At 44.3% G+C, this 12,781-nt stretch overlaps 1 long non-coding RNA gene across 1 annotated transcript in view; it reads left to right on the top strand.

Moving 5' to 3' along the window:
• LOC142604007 (uncharacterized) overlaps positions 1–3,260 on the top strand; it is a 93,970-nt gene extending 90,710 nt beyond the window's left edge. Inside the window, exon 3 of the long non-coding RNA XR_012837899.1 lies at positions 3,186–3,260. This is a non-coding gene — a long non-coding RNA (uncharacterized LOC142604007). The remainder of the gene's footprint in view (positions 1–3,185) is intronic.
• The last annotated feature ends 9,521 nt before the right edge of the window (positions 3,261–12,781 follow it).

Genomic DNA, 12,781 nt, shown 5'->3' with positions numbered 1-12,781 from the left:
ACCAAGCGAGGTATTGCATTTCTTTCATGTAGAGCTCCCAAAGACTTTCTTCCCTTTGGGACATCAATTTGGTCTTCATGCCGAAAAGACCTTTCGAAGCCGGTAGGAGCCATGGCAGTAAGGTGCCGCTCAGTGGGACCGTGTTCCTGTGTGATGGGTCAGCTCGGGAGCAGGCACCCGCCCTCCTCCTGCACGTCACAAACTTCCTGGAAGATAAAATGCAGCTTGTGATGTTCACAGTTCTGGCCAGTGGATCAGAACGCAGTCAAACATCTCGATGTGTTGGACAGTTCACCATGTCTGAGCCTCAGCTGCCTCCGTTCACCCTCAGTGCTCAGAGCAAAGATGTAAAGCCAAATAAAGATATGTAATAAATAGGACCTGACTAATTTATTCACGCAATAAAACAGCAATAGCCTAAAGTTAACTGAGCAAAACCAGACTCGCACTAAAGTGCTAAATTAATACCTCCCTGCTGCACAGAATCCATTGCTCGAGTGCGTTTTGCAGAAGTTTAAAAAGGCAGCATTAAGTGTGAATGTGTTTTAAAGATTATTAGAAAGGGCACTCCTTGTGGGTAATTCTGCTTTCCATTATTTTTAGCACTACATTCAGAATATTTTAGAATAAATTGTATCGGCAGCTCTTGAACTGCACTGCATAGCCACAGCTGACTATAAAGACATTAAAGACCGACAGTCCTGATGCCTTTTTTCAGCAGCTAACCAACAGTTGGAAATTATTCTCCATCGGGTATTTATTACCTCCTTCCTCCTACTGTATTGTTTCTAGCTTTCAGCCCTGCCTCGCAGCAACTCTTTGTGACAGCGCTGCAGTATGTCCTGCTACGGCGTCTGCAGGCCTGAAATCTCGCCGTGCTCCCCGTCGCCCTGGCACGGCCGTGCTGCGTGGCACAGCGGGACGGAGAGCTGCCCGACACGGTACCTCCTCCCGCTGCAGACGCAGGACGGGGCGCCTTCCAGCAAACCCAACAAGCGGCCAAGTGTATTTGGATAACGGTATTTGCATAAAGGCAGTGCAGGATTCGGTTTATCTTCTGATGGTAGGACTTAGTCAGCGGTTTTGCATGCCTTACAGCTGGACTGCGTGCCCCGCGTTTGGTTTGAGCGATGCCACGCTCTGCGAGCAGCCAGTGGCGTCACAGAGCGACTGGGGCAGGTTATGACCTTCTTGTGTTCCTTGAAGGAAGAGTCACACTACTCGTTATGTGATAATGCCTCTTGCTAGCTTGTCGTCTTATCTTTGTAGGATGGCTAGACCTTACCCGTGGTGCTCATCACCCTACGCAGCTTTCTGTGGACAAAATTTACAGCTACGACTCCCTGAACACCTATTAAAAGGGCAGGCAATGGTGCCTGGACCTCCTGATGGCCTGAAAAATGAGAGAACCTCAAACAGTAGATAAAAATAGGGAGGGTTAGAAATTAGGTAACTGGGAAGGAAAGTGAATTTTAAAATGTTGAATGTTCAATAAACAACACAGCAGAGCAGAAAATGGCAAACCCTACCGCCTTCCCTGAGTCTGAAGTAATGCTGAGCTGACCACGACTCCTGTCCCGCGCCTGCAGATCTCAGCTGCGCGGCTGAGAAATGGCCCTTTGTAGCCTTGTAATATTTTTATTGCTTGCAACATTTATTTTAGCCACAGCAGTGAAGCATCCCTCTAAAAGTAAAATACTGACACATCTGAAGGAAACCCACAGTCCATAACATCATTTAGCAGAAAGAGATTTTTATGTTGTTTTCTAGCTTCCATCTCTCTAATGCGTTTTAGCGATGGATGATGTTGCAAAAGGGTCCTGCCCAGTTCATGATGCCGTATAATCCACAACCGGCGGAGCTGGAGTGGGATTGCATTCACCTTCAGCAGCGGTGCGGCTCCCCCGCGCCGTTATTTCCCAGCCCCTCGGTTCAATCAGTCTGACTCCTGTCTGCATGAAAGCCGAGTCAGAGAAAGTAGGAGAACTGATGTCTTCCTCTGCCTGGTGGATCCTGTTACAGGATATGGGAGTTAAACATGGTCCTGAAGTGTGAACCTTGGATTTGAATATAATAATTCTTGGCTAGACTCTTTCTCTAAGCTTTGTGGAAATTGCTAATGCCATTTTACTTATAAATTATAAATGTTTCTACAGTGTGCCAGGTAATTTAATACTCCCTAGAAATTAAGCCATTAATCCAATCTCCATCAGACATTTTCATGCTTTTTCCCATAATAATGCACAAGAAAAGCTCTCCTAAAAGCTTACAAAACACTACATTGTCTTTTTTTTCAAATCTTTCCTTGATTTTTGCCCCTAGCGTACTGCCAATAAAATATTCAGCAACAGCTAGGCAGCTACTCTTCTGCAGCCGCTGCTTATTGCGTTAGTCACAATTATCTCTCTCTATATCCACCTGCTGCTGTTCCAGCTCTTGCGGCCTTTTCCAGTTGTGCAAATATACATGCGCACTCTTGAATTCACGAATAGGATGAATAATCACTTTCGAGTCTTTGGAACAACCTACGTCCCTCAAGATAAGGACATGAACAAGTGTTCAATCACAGATTTCAGCTGTAAACTCCTTGGAGCAGGAATTGGTTTCTCCAGGACTGTATAATGTGTTTTGCACTGGAGGACTGTAACTGGACTCCTGTCCTACTGTGAATAAAATGCTAAGGTTGAAACCAGTAACTAATCACAGCAAAATAACGGCCAGCTAAGGAGAAGTGGTAACCTCTGAAGAAGTGGTCAGGCATTAAAGCCAGTTAGGGTGCTGTTGTTTACTAAAAATTACAAAGTGATGCCTCTGCACTTGGCGAGACAAATCCCTGTCTGGGGAGGAGGCAGTGCTCTGGAGGGGAACCGCCGGCCCGGTGCCTTCTCGTGCGCAGAGGTGTGCCTGGGGGGCAAGCGAAGTCCTTGTCCGCAAGGCCTCTGCGATCCCTGAACAAGTCAGACTCCCTCAGTTAGGGATTCCTGCCCGCGCGTCCCAATACTAGTTCCTTCCAGCGGGCTGCAAGCATTTTGGGAGGGGAGAGGGGATATTGCTGTCGCTTGTCCTGCAGCTGCGGGGATTTTGAAGGGCGTTGCTAAGAGGCTTTTGTTGTTTGCGTGAGTTCATTTCTTGGCTTTCCCCAGTGTTTCACTGATGGTTTTTCTCTGTTTCATTCTTCCCTCTAGCCCCAGCAGTGGTGTTTGCCCCTGCTTGCTCCAGGGCTGTGCAGCACGCCGCTCTGGCAGCGGCCCGCTGGGACGATATGTGAAGGCGATCCCAGGACCTGCCCGTACAGCTTTCCTTGGGAGGCACGAGCAGGGGTAGGGGACGCGCAGTTACTCGTTTGTTCCTGACGTGTGATTTTGCACCCCGTATGCGTATTCTGGCACGGGGCAGCGGCGATAGCACATCCTCAGTGTCCCCGTTTCCCTGGTGTCTGTGAGTAGTAACGGTACCTTAGCAGGCAGTGACGGGCTCCCGGGTTTTCAGAAAGACCATACTTCCCCAGGAAAGCCTGGTCTCGCCAAATCTGCCTGGGGTTAAATCTGCAACCTCGCAGTCAGTGGGTGGACTCTCTTTGATTTTAGTGGACTTTGGATTCTTAGCTGTATATTTACAAGTAAGTAAGTGCCTGGAAATAACAGGCTGTAAAATACCAAGGCATTGGAAGTATTGAGCTACAAATGGAAGACGTGTCTTGAGATGAACTTCTGCTGAGCAGAGGGAAAGGCGGTCAGCAGTGGCAGCGTGTGTCGCTTCACGCCAGATGTGTTTGAAGCCCCTTGCAACATTTTGACTCACAATTCAGTGCACTCACAGTAGTGGAAATCTGGACACCTTCTTCCCGATAATCATTTAATGTATGGAAAAAATGAACTATAGGAAAGTTTTGGATTGCAGCCCACAGGGTGGAAGTGAACGATCGCAATAGTTGAGCCATCGTTCACTGTGCTGTCATCATCTATTGGAAAGTCGGAGTTTGTAAGCAGCAGCTGTCTGGGGAGACAAATCAGCTGAAAAAAATATGTCTTACAGGTTTCCAGATACTGACCCTGGGAATGTAATCAATTATAAAATCAATGTAACACATGGAACTCGGGATCACATTCTGAGCACGCCAGGTTTTGAAGGATTCTGGCTGTGTCGGAAAATGTGAATGCTGCAGGAGTTGTCTTCCTGTCTTTATAAAAGATTACTTTGTAAGCCGAAACAATCGTGATTCACACATGCCAGCACACTGTCCTCCTCTGCAGTACACTGATTGCAGGTTTTCATCGTTCCCCTTGTATCCTCCTTTTATCCCGAGTTGTGAAATAGATAAGGAAGGTACAGAAGGTAGAATTGTGGTACTGCATCAAACAGAATGGGTTTAGAGATCGGATACAGGACCACGTGTATTCAGTGGGGAAGGCTTGATTGCAGTAAAGTCAAGGCAAAATTCCCATTGACTTTAGAAGGACCAGATCTTCTCCCTACCTTCTCTTTTGGAGTTGTCTATTGTTTGTTTGGTTTTTTTTTTCCTTCCTCCTACCGAGACTTTTAAATATACTATTTGCTTCCCAGAGCAGTCTGTCTTACCCATTAAAGTATGTGACAACTGTATCCAGCACATTTGCCACTTCCCAGCCGTACCTGCTGGGTAGTTCCCGGTCAGCTTCCCCTTCCCAGAGTATTGTACCCGCTGTAAGAGAGCAGCCGACAGACAAAGGGAGTGACCCATAGCCGGAAGCAGAGCTGGTGGCAGGGGTGGGAGTTGAACAAAGGCTTTGAGTACTGACCGTGGGACCTGCCTGAGTTGTTGTTCTGTTTGTCTTTCTGTGCTTTGTTTATTTATTTTCAAACATGCCAGGCAGGGACAGGATTATAAGTGTAATAAAAAGTCCTTAGGATTTGTGTCCCTGACTGTCCTGAGCACTTTTAGAAAAGCTAAGTCTCTATAAGCAAGTAGTTAATGGGCATTTGATGTCTTTTTTTCAGCTATCCACCTAAAAACATTTTAATGTGTTTTGATGTTTGGGAATACGATGCAACTGTACTGCGAAAATCGATATTCTTGAATATTCCATTTGAGAATATCTTGTATCTATAACGTCTCTCTGAAATCTTATCTATTGAGTCCATAAATGGCATAAAAGATGCTTTTGCTAGAGAGCAAATGAATTCTGTTTCTGGGAAGATGGTTTACAGCATCTTATCAAAAGGATTGTGCATGGTATCTGTTGAATTGTGCTGCCCATTTCCCCCAAATACAGAAGGTAGCTAGAGAATACTTTTCATTAGGGATAATTTTTGCGGCTGGACAGATTGGCAAAATAGTTAGGTTTGGAATTTGGTGATTAGTAGGCCAGTGAAGTTAAATAAAGGTTTAATAAGAGCTAGAAGCAAGAAGGACCAAATGTAAAGTACAATATGCAATAAGTAAAATGAATTGGGACTCTTCTCCAACTCTGGGTGGGTTCAGTTCGGGTCCGGGCTGTATCTGCACCTCAGTAGCTGTGTGCTGCAGAGGGGAGGGCTGTGTGTGACAGCTCTGTGCTTTCTGCAGTGGTGGAATATTGTTAACATTGATGAGATGCTTCTGTTCTGTACCACAGTGATAAATGTCTTTCCATCGGTGTTGGCATTTTGCTCACCAAAGCCACAGATCCAGGACTATAATCTTTTTCTCAAGGCACTAGAGGGTTTCTTCAGTCTGAGATGCCCACTAGACGCTCTGCAGTAGTCTCTTGGGGAGTGCAGGAATATGGGGGGATCTTTGATGTTGCACAGCTGAAATGGTGGTGCTTGCATCCGGGGGAGCGTGGGGACTGCTCCTGCCCTGCACTTGCAGAGCTTCAAATCTGCCTCTGGCAGTGGGGAGAAGAGAGAGGCTAAGCAGGGCTACAAATCAGCCCATCGCGTCCGGGGGAAGACAGTCCTCCCGCGTGCTGCCCTCCGTTATTTACTGCAGGGACCTGAGACGGAATTGTTGGGGGACACTCAACACAGAGCATCAGATCTGCAGGCTTGGATGAATGCAGAAGTGAGATTTCTGGTGTTGTGTGCCCATTCACAGAAACCAAGTCTGTATAAATTAGGGAGCACACATTTGTGGAACTTTATAGCTTTTTTTGCCTTTTTTATTTGTTTATAAAACTCCGTTTCTATTACAGGCAGAGAACACTGCAGCAGCCATTCTTCGCCAATATATAGCGCCACTGCGATTGCTGCGACTTGCTCAAGGCTTTAAGGACATGCTGAGCATTGTAAAGAAAACATTAATAAAAAAAGAGCTTATAAGAGGCACAGAGTTCAACCATACTATGCTTTCTTGTTTATAACAAGATTTGTGTTCTTTTTTTTTTGGCAGGTCTTTTAATAGAACTTTTATCAATTTATTCTGTCTTTTCAATTACATACTACTTAACCTCAAGCACCATTAAAACCCTTCTCCAAAAGAAATAACATGGGATCCAAAATAGCACGGTGTATCTCTCTAATACACAAGAAGGTGGTTTCATTCGTTCAGTGATATGTTTCTGAGACAGTTAGAAGTTCTGTAGTTTTTGAAGTTGATATAATTCCAAACGTATTAAAGTCTAGGAGCAGTTTTCATTTCAAATGTGAATAATAGCTATAAAAGTTCTTTCTGGATACAGGTCCTTACCTTGTGAACAGTTGTTCATTTCTAACGGTGTTCTCGTTAAAAGACACAAATGCTGGCCATGGGGTCAGGTGTAAGTGGTATGTATGGTGTCGAGGTACCTTTACGTACAGGGTACGCAAGCAGAAGTAGTTGTAATGTGTGAGTAGGAAGTGGGCAGAGGTGGCACAGGCACTTTGCACCTGCCTGCTTAGTTACGTCCTTATCACTTCCACTCGTGCTTCTTTACAGTTGTTAATCGCGTGATCGGATGGTGAAACCTAATGGGAATTAGCATCGGCTCTTCACTGATTTTTGTCATTTGAGTAGTTTCTTCTGTGAAGAATCTAGAAAGGATCTTTTCTTTTACTTCACCACACCTGCCTTGGTAGCATGCCGCTGTCTCGCCGTGGGTTGTACTTCCGCCTTACCTGAAATCAGCGACAGCCACGAGAATTGGTCCTTGATTACGTGGGCACCACAGATCAGCATGGGCATCTGGGCACCAGGTCAGCCCTTCCTTAATCATCTCTCTAAGTTTTATTTAAACAATGAGATTAATGGTAAATTTAGAGGAAATTAAGGTGTCGGGGTGTGTGTGTGTCTTATTTGGAAGTACAAAAAGTAAGGATTTCTGAGTTGAAGAAAATATTTTCAATACTTCATACTGCTGAGAGTTGTTATGGGTTAGGGGAGCTCAGTGGTTCCAGAAACACAATGCTAAAGGTAAAGTGAATATCACGAGCTTCCTGATAGTCCTTCGACTGCTTAAACAGTTCAGCCCTTGGGGTTCAAAGTGAGGAGTTCAAGGATGCCTCAGTCTGACTGCTGTGGGTTTGGAGCAACGCCATAAAAGCCAGAAGATTTCTCATGATGTGACTTCGTTGTAAAATCTGAATATTGGATTCAAGAGTTTCAAATGAGGTAACATATACTATAAACGTTTCCAATAATGAGTAAGAAAGGAAAAAACATTAAGGCAGTGGTATAAAATCTGAGCACCAACAGAAATGGAAGGAAGGAAGAAATCCTCTTGATGCACAGTCTTGGGCACTGGCATTCAACCTGAGGCAAGCCTCGATAATGTGAAATGGTCAAGACAAAGCTACATCTGCTTTAAAATGCTGAACTACCCCCATCCACCCCGACTGCTCTGTAAACAGCCCTGCTATTGATCCTGTGAGATGGTAATGTGGAAGGACAGGTAATAGCTGTTATTCAAAGCACACTCCTACTGAGCATAAACAAGTTCTAACTTTCAGGCAATGGAAAGAAACAGAAAATGTTGTGGTTCTTATAACTGAAGAAGTCTGGAGCTGACACGTCAACGTATTTGTGGCTGATTTTGACTTTCCCAGGATGTATTATGAAAACTCTTTCTTGTTGATGTGAGGTTTTTGGAAGCAGGTAATGGCTGTGGGATTCTCTCCTGGTGGCAGCTCCCCTGGGACTGCTGCCAGAACAAGGCTGGTAAGGCTAAGTGAGGATCGGTACACATTTAACTGATTTAGGGCAATGGGAAACCCTTCACGTTCCAGGCAAGTTTTATGGCAGGGTGCTGTTTGCTCCAGAGGATAAGGGAAAGACTCTGCTCTTGCTCTTCAGCAGTTTCCAGAAATTTGAGATGACTTTCATTTAACCTGAGATCCATATGTTCATCAGATTGTGATCATTGATGAATAGTTTTGAATCGTGACTGGTATTTTGAACATACAACGTTCCTCATAAAATTATTTTGGACACTGTTATTCCAGGCACATAGAGCAGTTTTGATTCAAGGTGAACTACATCACTCACCAAAATGAGATATTTATTGCTAGGGGAAGAAATTCCTTCTCCCTCCCCTAGAAGTCAGCAGTGTATGCCAGCATGCATTTTTACAATATTGGTTTTATAAGAACAGTTTCTCACTTTTAGTCATTTGAGAATTGAATTAGTTTTTGCTGCTGCTTCACTGACTTCACAGAACATTTCCCCGCAATCATTTAACACACTATTAAATACTAGAGTATGTTGTCTGTACATCTGATAATTTGATTTTGAGTGATGTTTGTGTCATTACTAAGCATTTTAGTCAGCAACAACAATGTTAGTAATATGTAGGGAGGCTTTTAACAATGAGCTCAAAAAGAGATATAGAAACCCTGGTGCAAGGCTGGCAATGACCAGAATGGATTACTCCCGTTGTCTTCCAACTGCTTCTGACGCTCGAGTCACTTAAACTTGCTGCTTTTGCATTTTCATCGGCTTCTTTAGTTTCTTCTATCTAGTCCAAACTGTGCAAAATTGGATTTCATAAAGCTATTTTTAAACAGTTTGGAGTTTCCAATCTACAAAACATGAAGTATTCTGAGGATTGTGCTTCCCTCCAAATGTCTTTATATTGCGCGTTGTTATTCAGGGGCGGTCAGGTGCCAGAGAAGACCTAACAGACTATTAGCTGTGGCCGTCTATTTATTCTCCAGGTCTGGGCCCCGTTACCCAGTGCAGCTCATTCCACTGAAAACAAATGCTATTAAAGCCGTACCAGTTTGAAAGTATCGAGCATGAGAGAAGATTTGGTTTGACCGAGCACCAAATCTGGCAGAGAAGTAACTTTGGCTTTAGCAATGTGTCATGTGGAAGATCTGTAAAAAAGAGAAGAAAAAAGAAACCCCTGTTTAATCAAGACTGCAGGTTTATCTTTCTGCCCACAACAAGGCGAAATGTGTTTATGTCTGGGGCACCACGTTACCAATCTGTCAAGAACAAGAGCAGTTCATGAGGTCTCCATCCCAGCCCAAGGGCTCCGTGGTGGCCTCCTCTCCAGTCTCTCCCACCGCAGAGAGTGCCTGTTCTCTGTGAGTGTTTGCGTGATTGTGCTTTAATGCGGATCTATGATGTGATCTAATTGAAAATAAAAAACCATCAAAGTACCGGTGACTGGAAGCCAGCGTGGCTTAAATTCACCTTTGCAGATTCTGGATGTGTGCAGGCCCCGATCTGGCTCCACGTAACAGCCAGCACCAGCTCGTATACCAGTTGCTGATGATCCCGAGAGCAGGTACTTCTTCTGCCTGCAGGTCTGTTCCACTTACTACCTCTCGGTCTTCTGGCTTTGCCATTTACGCAGAGGTTCGCTGACAAAGGTGGAGGTCTCTGATTGCTGGGTTTGTTTTGCCTATCTGAACCTTTCCGAATGTTGTGACAATTCAGCTTTCTTGGAATTCAGTATAAAAGCAATAACTAGCTGAAGCCATGTGCTAAAAGAAGTAGGCTCTGCTCTACAGCTGCTGGTGTGGGTATCACTAGGCTGAGGAGGAGCAGCAACTTTTCCACCACTTGGTCTTCAGGTCCAGGATCGGTCCCTGGCAGGACTAACAGTGGACGGAGACTGCATTGCTCTGCTTTGCTTTCTCTTGGTTGGTTGTTTTTTTTTTTCTGGGGGATAGGAAAGGTGATACACTATGATTAGCAGAAAACCTCTTTCTTTGCTGCTTATTGGGCTTTGTGTATTTTTGGTTTCTCCCTAAAAGTCTTGTCCTAGGTAATTCTCCTGTGGCTTGCAAATGCTTTGCTTTGTGAACATTTAATCCAGTGTGGGCTTCAGCAGTAATTAGTAATGTGGATATTTATGGAGACATTCTAACCTGCATTGTTCATGAATATTTCACCATGGTGGAAATTTCACACCCAATAAATCACTAATGAAAATGTCATTTCCCAGCTGCATTTACCTGACGTGCTGTTAATCTTGCTGTACCCGTTGGAGGCAGAATTACTGTCAGATTTGCAACACAGAAAGGAATTGATTTTTAATTAGTGACCCCAATAGTGTAGGTTAAAAATTATTTTTTAAATGGTGATTTAATGGCCCTTTTCACATAATGCTATCAGCTTCATTGCCTGTAGTGATGTTTTGTAGCAGATGCTTTGAAGGACAGCATAACAACTGTTGGGATCGAAGGGATTAAGGAGAACAACAACGGTATGGGGAAAGTGGCTCTGAAAGCAAGAAGTGTCAGAGGCGCCCCGGGAAGCCCGTCGCCCTCTGTACTGCCAGAGCTCGCAGGGCAAAAGTGCCAGTCTCCTTGCAGTTGGTCGCTTCCCAAAGTGGTCCTGAACTGGGCCATCCGACCCTCGGGTGACATTTCATGAAGGCAATTATTGCAAGAGATATTATCGTGTTTGGAAGGATCATAAATTATTTTGCCCAATTTATGAGTTTTACTCTTGTTTTTTCATAATGTAACATATCATTGCCAGCGTTCTTGTGGTCAGATGTCTCTAATTTAAGGGATGACAGAATGGCACGGCACAAAAAGAGTGCAGCTTTCCTGAGACCGTCACTGCAGATTAACTAATTGCCTAAATAAAGTTAATGAAATACTAGGATAAGATGGTTACTGTTAAAAAATGATCATGGAAAAGGATATGAATCATGCCATATGAGGGAGCTATAGCATTCTCCTTTCTTGAAAAAGCTGCATTTTATTATCCTCTATATTGCTAGCTGCATTTTATTATCCTGTATATTGCTGACTGCAGATGCCCACAGAAAAAAAATAAATTATTAGACACTGGTCAGTGTCTGTGAAGCCTTCAGCTCGTTAGATTCTGGGAAAATCTGAATTTCCAGAAATCAAGCTCTGCTTCTGAACTTGTAGGTCTGTGTACCCTTGTACAGACAGATGCTTCTCAGTGTAAATGTTCCAGCAAGCACCTCTGCAGTCAGCCGAGCAGTTGCGAGTAGGGAACGGTAACACCATCTCCTTCTCTCAAAGGAAGCCTTGGGATTTTCACCTGAATTTTGAAAGCTCCACAGTTGAGCGTTGTCTGCATCCATGGTGATTCAGCCCTTGATAAGGTCATAGGCTTCTCATGTATCTGCTGCTGTGGCTTTTCCTGCAGGAAGGGTGACCCAGACTATCCGTGGGCTAAATTTTGAGACTCTGATTCAGTCTGGGTCGTTAAACAGACAAGTTTGCCACAATTTACCTGATACAGCAGATATCTGACATGTCTAAAATAAGGCCTCTTTCTGTAACTGCCACAAATATGGATTGAAGAGCTTGAACCACCCAAGTTCCCCCAAAATCAAACCCAGTTTTTCTGTTCATGTTGCTGGGTTTTGGAGCAAAGCTTCATTCCTGAATTTAGAGCACTTGTGTTTGAAAACATTATCTTTTGTGACTAACAGCTCCGTCATGTTGGAGACCATGGAGCCGTGACATGACTAAACACCCCTTTCCCAGACTGCAGGCTTTTTTATATTTTATAGAGGTTCATAACTGTGGTGTTATTCACTGCCTTGAGATAACTCCTCTCTCTGAGGTACTTTGTCTGAACCAACGCTCCAAAAGCAACTGTCTCTCACATTAGTTGTACTTGCCTTCAGCAGAAACCCAGGGCACTCTCCTTTCTGAAAGGAGACGGCAAGTATCTTTTTGAGAAACAGATTAACTGTAAGAGTCGCTTTTGATTTCTTAAACTTGGGGGGTTTAGCTTCCACAGAGGAAATACACTGAATAAGAAAAGCAGCCTACTCTGTACATCAAATCATGTCGAAGGGGGGTGTAGCGCTGACATCATAACACGATACGTTGTCTCTTTGAGGGCTTATCCGTTTGTATTCTGTCTTAATGTGCATTTGCACCGTGTTTTGGAGGTTGTAAAAGCAGTGTTGATTCGGACCGTGTGCTTTCCACGTCTCCCTGCTCCCATGCTGAGGATACAGAAGGTGGAATGAACCCACCAGTTCCTTCCCACGACTTTGACGGGCAGCCCTGCTGTATCTCTGCTTTTAGGGAACAGTTTTCTTTAACTAGAATTAGTTATTCTGTGGTGGTGCAGCTTGCCAGCAGATTTGTTCCCCCCGTGCCGATGGGAGAGCTCCAAGCAGCGTGCCGGTGAATTCAGCAGAGCAAACCCTGCCGGGCAAGGCGAGTTTGCAGGAGTGGATCCCCGAGCTCGTATTGTCAAACACTTTGACAAAATGGCAGATGAAATTCATTGTTGATAAATGTGCAGTGATGCACATGGGAGGAAAAACACACTTGGTGATGGTCTCTGAACTAGCTATTAACTCCAAGATCTCTTTCCTGAGTGGTTTTATAGAACTATCCATTATATTGTCAATTCAGCAGCAAGGCAAAACAAACCAAAAACCCAGCTGGAATG

This window comes from Balearica regulorum, chromosome 15, assembly GCF_011004875.1.
Source record: "Balearica regulorum gibbericeps isolate bBalReg1 chromosome 15, bBalReg1.pri, whole genome shotgun sequence".
Taxonomy (NCBI): domain Eukaryota; kingdom Metazoa; phylum Chordata; class Aves; order Gruiformes; family Gruidae; genus Balearica; species Balearica regulorum.
The sequence above is the reverse complement of the archived record's forward strand: the minus strand, read 5'-3'. Positions and strand labels throughout refer to the sequence as shown.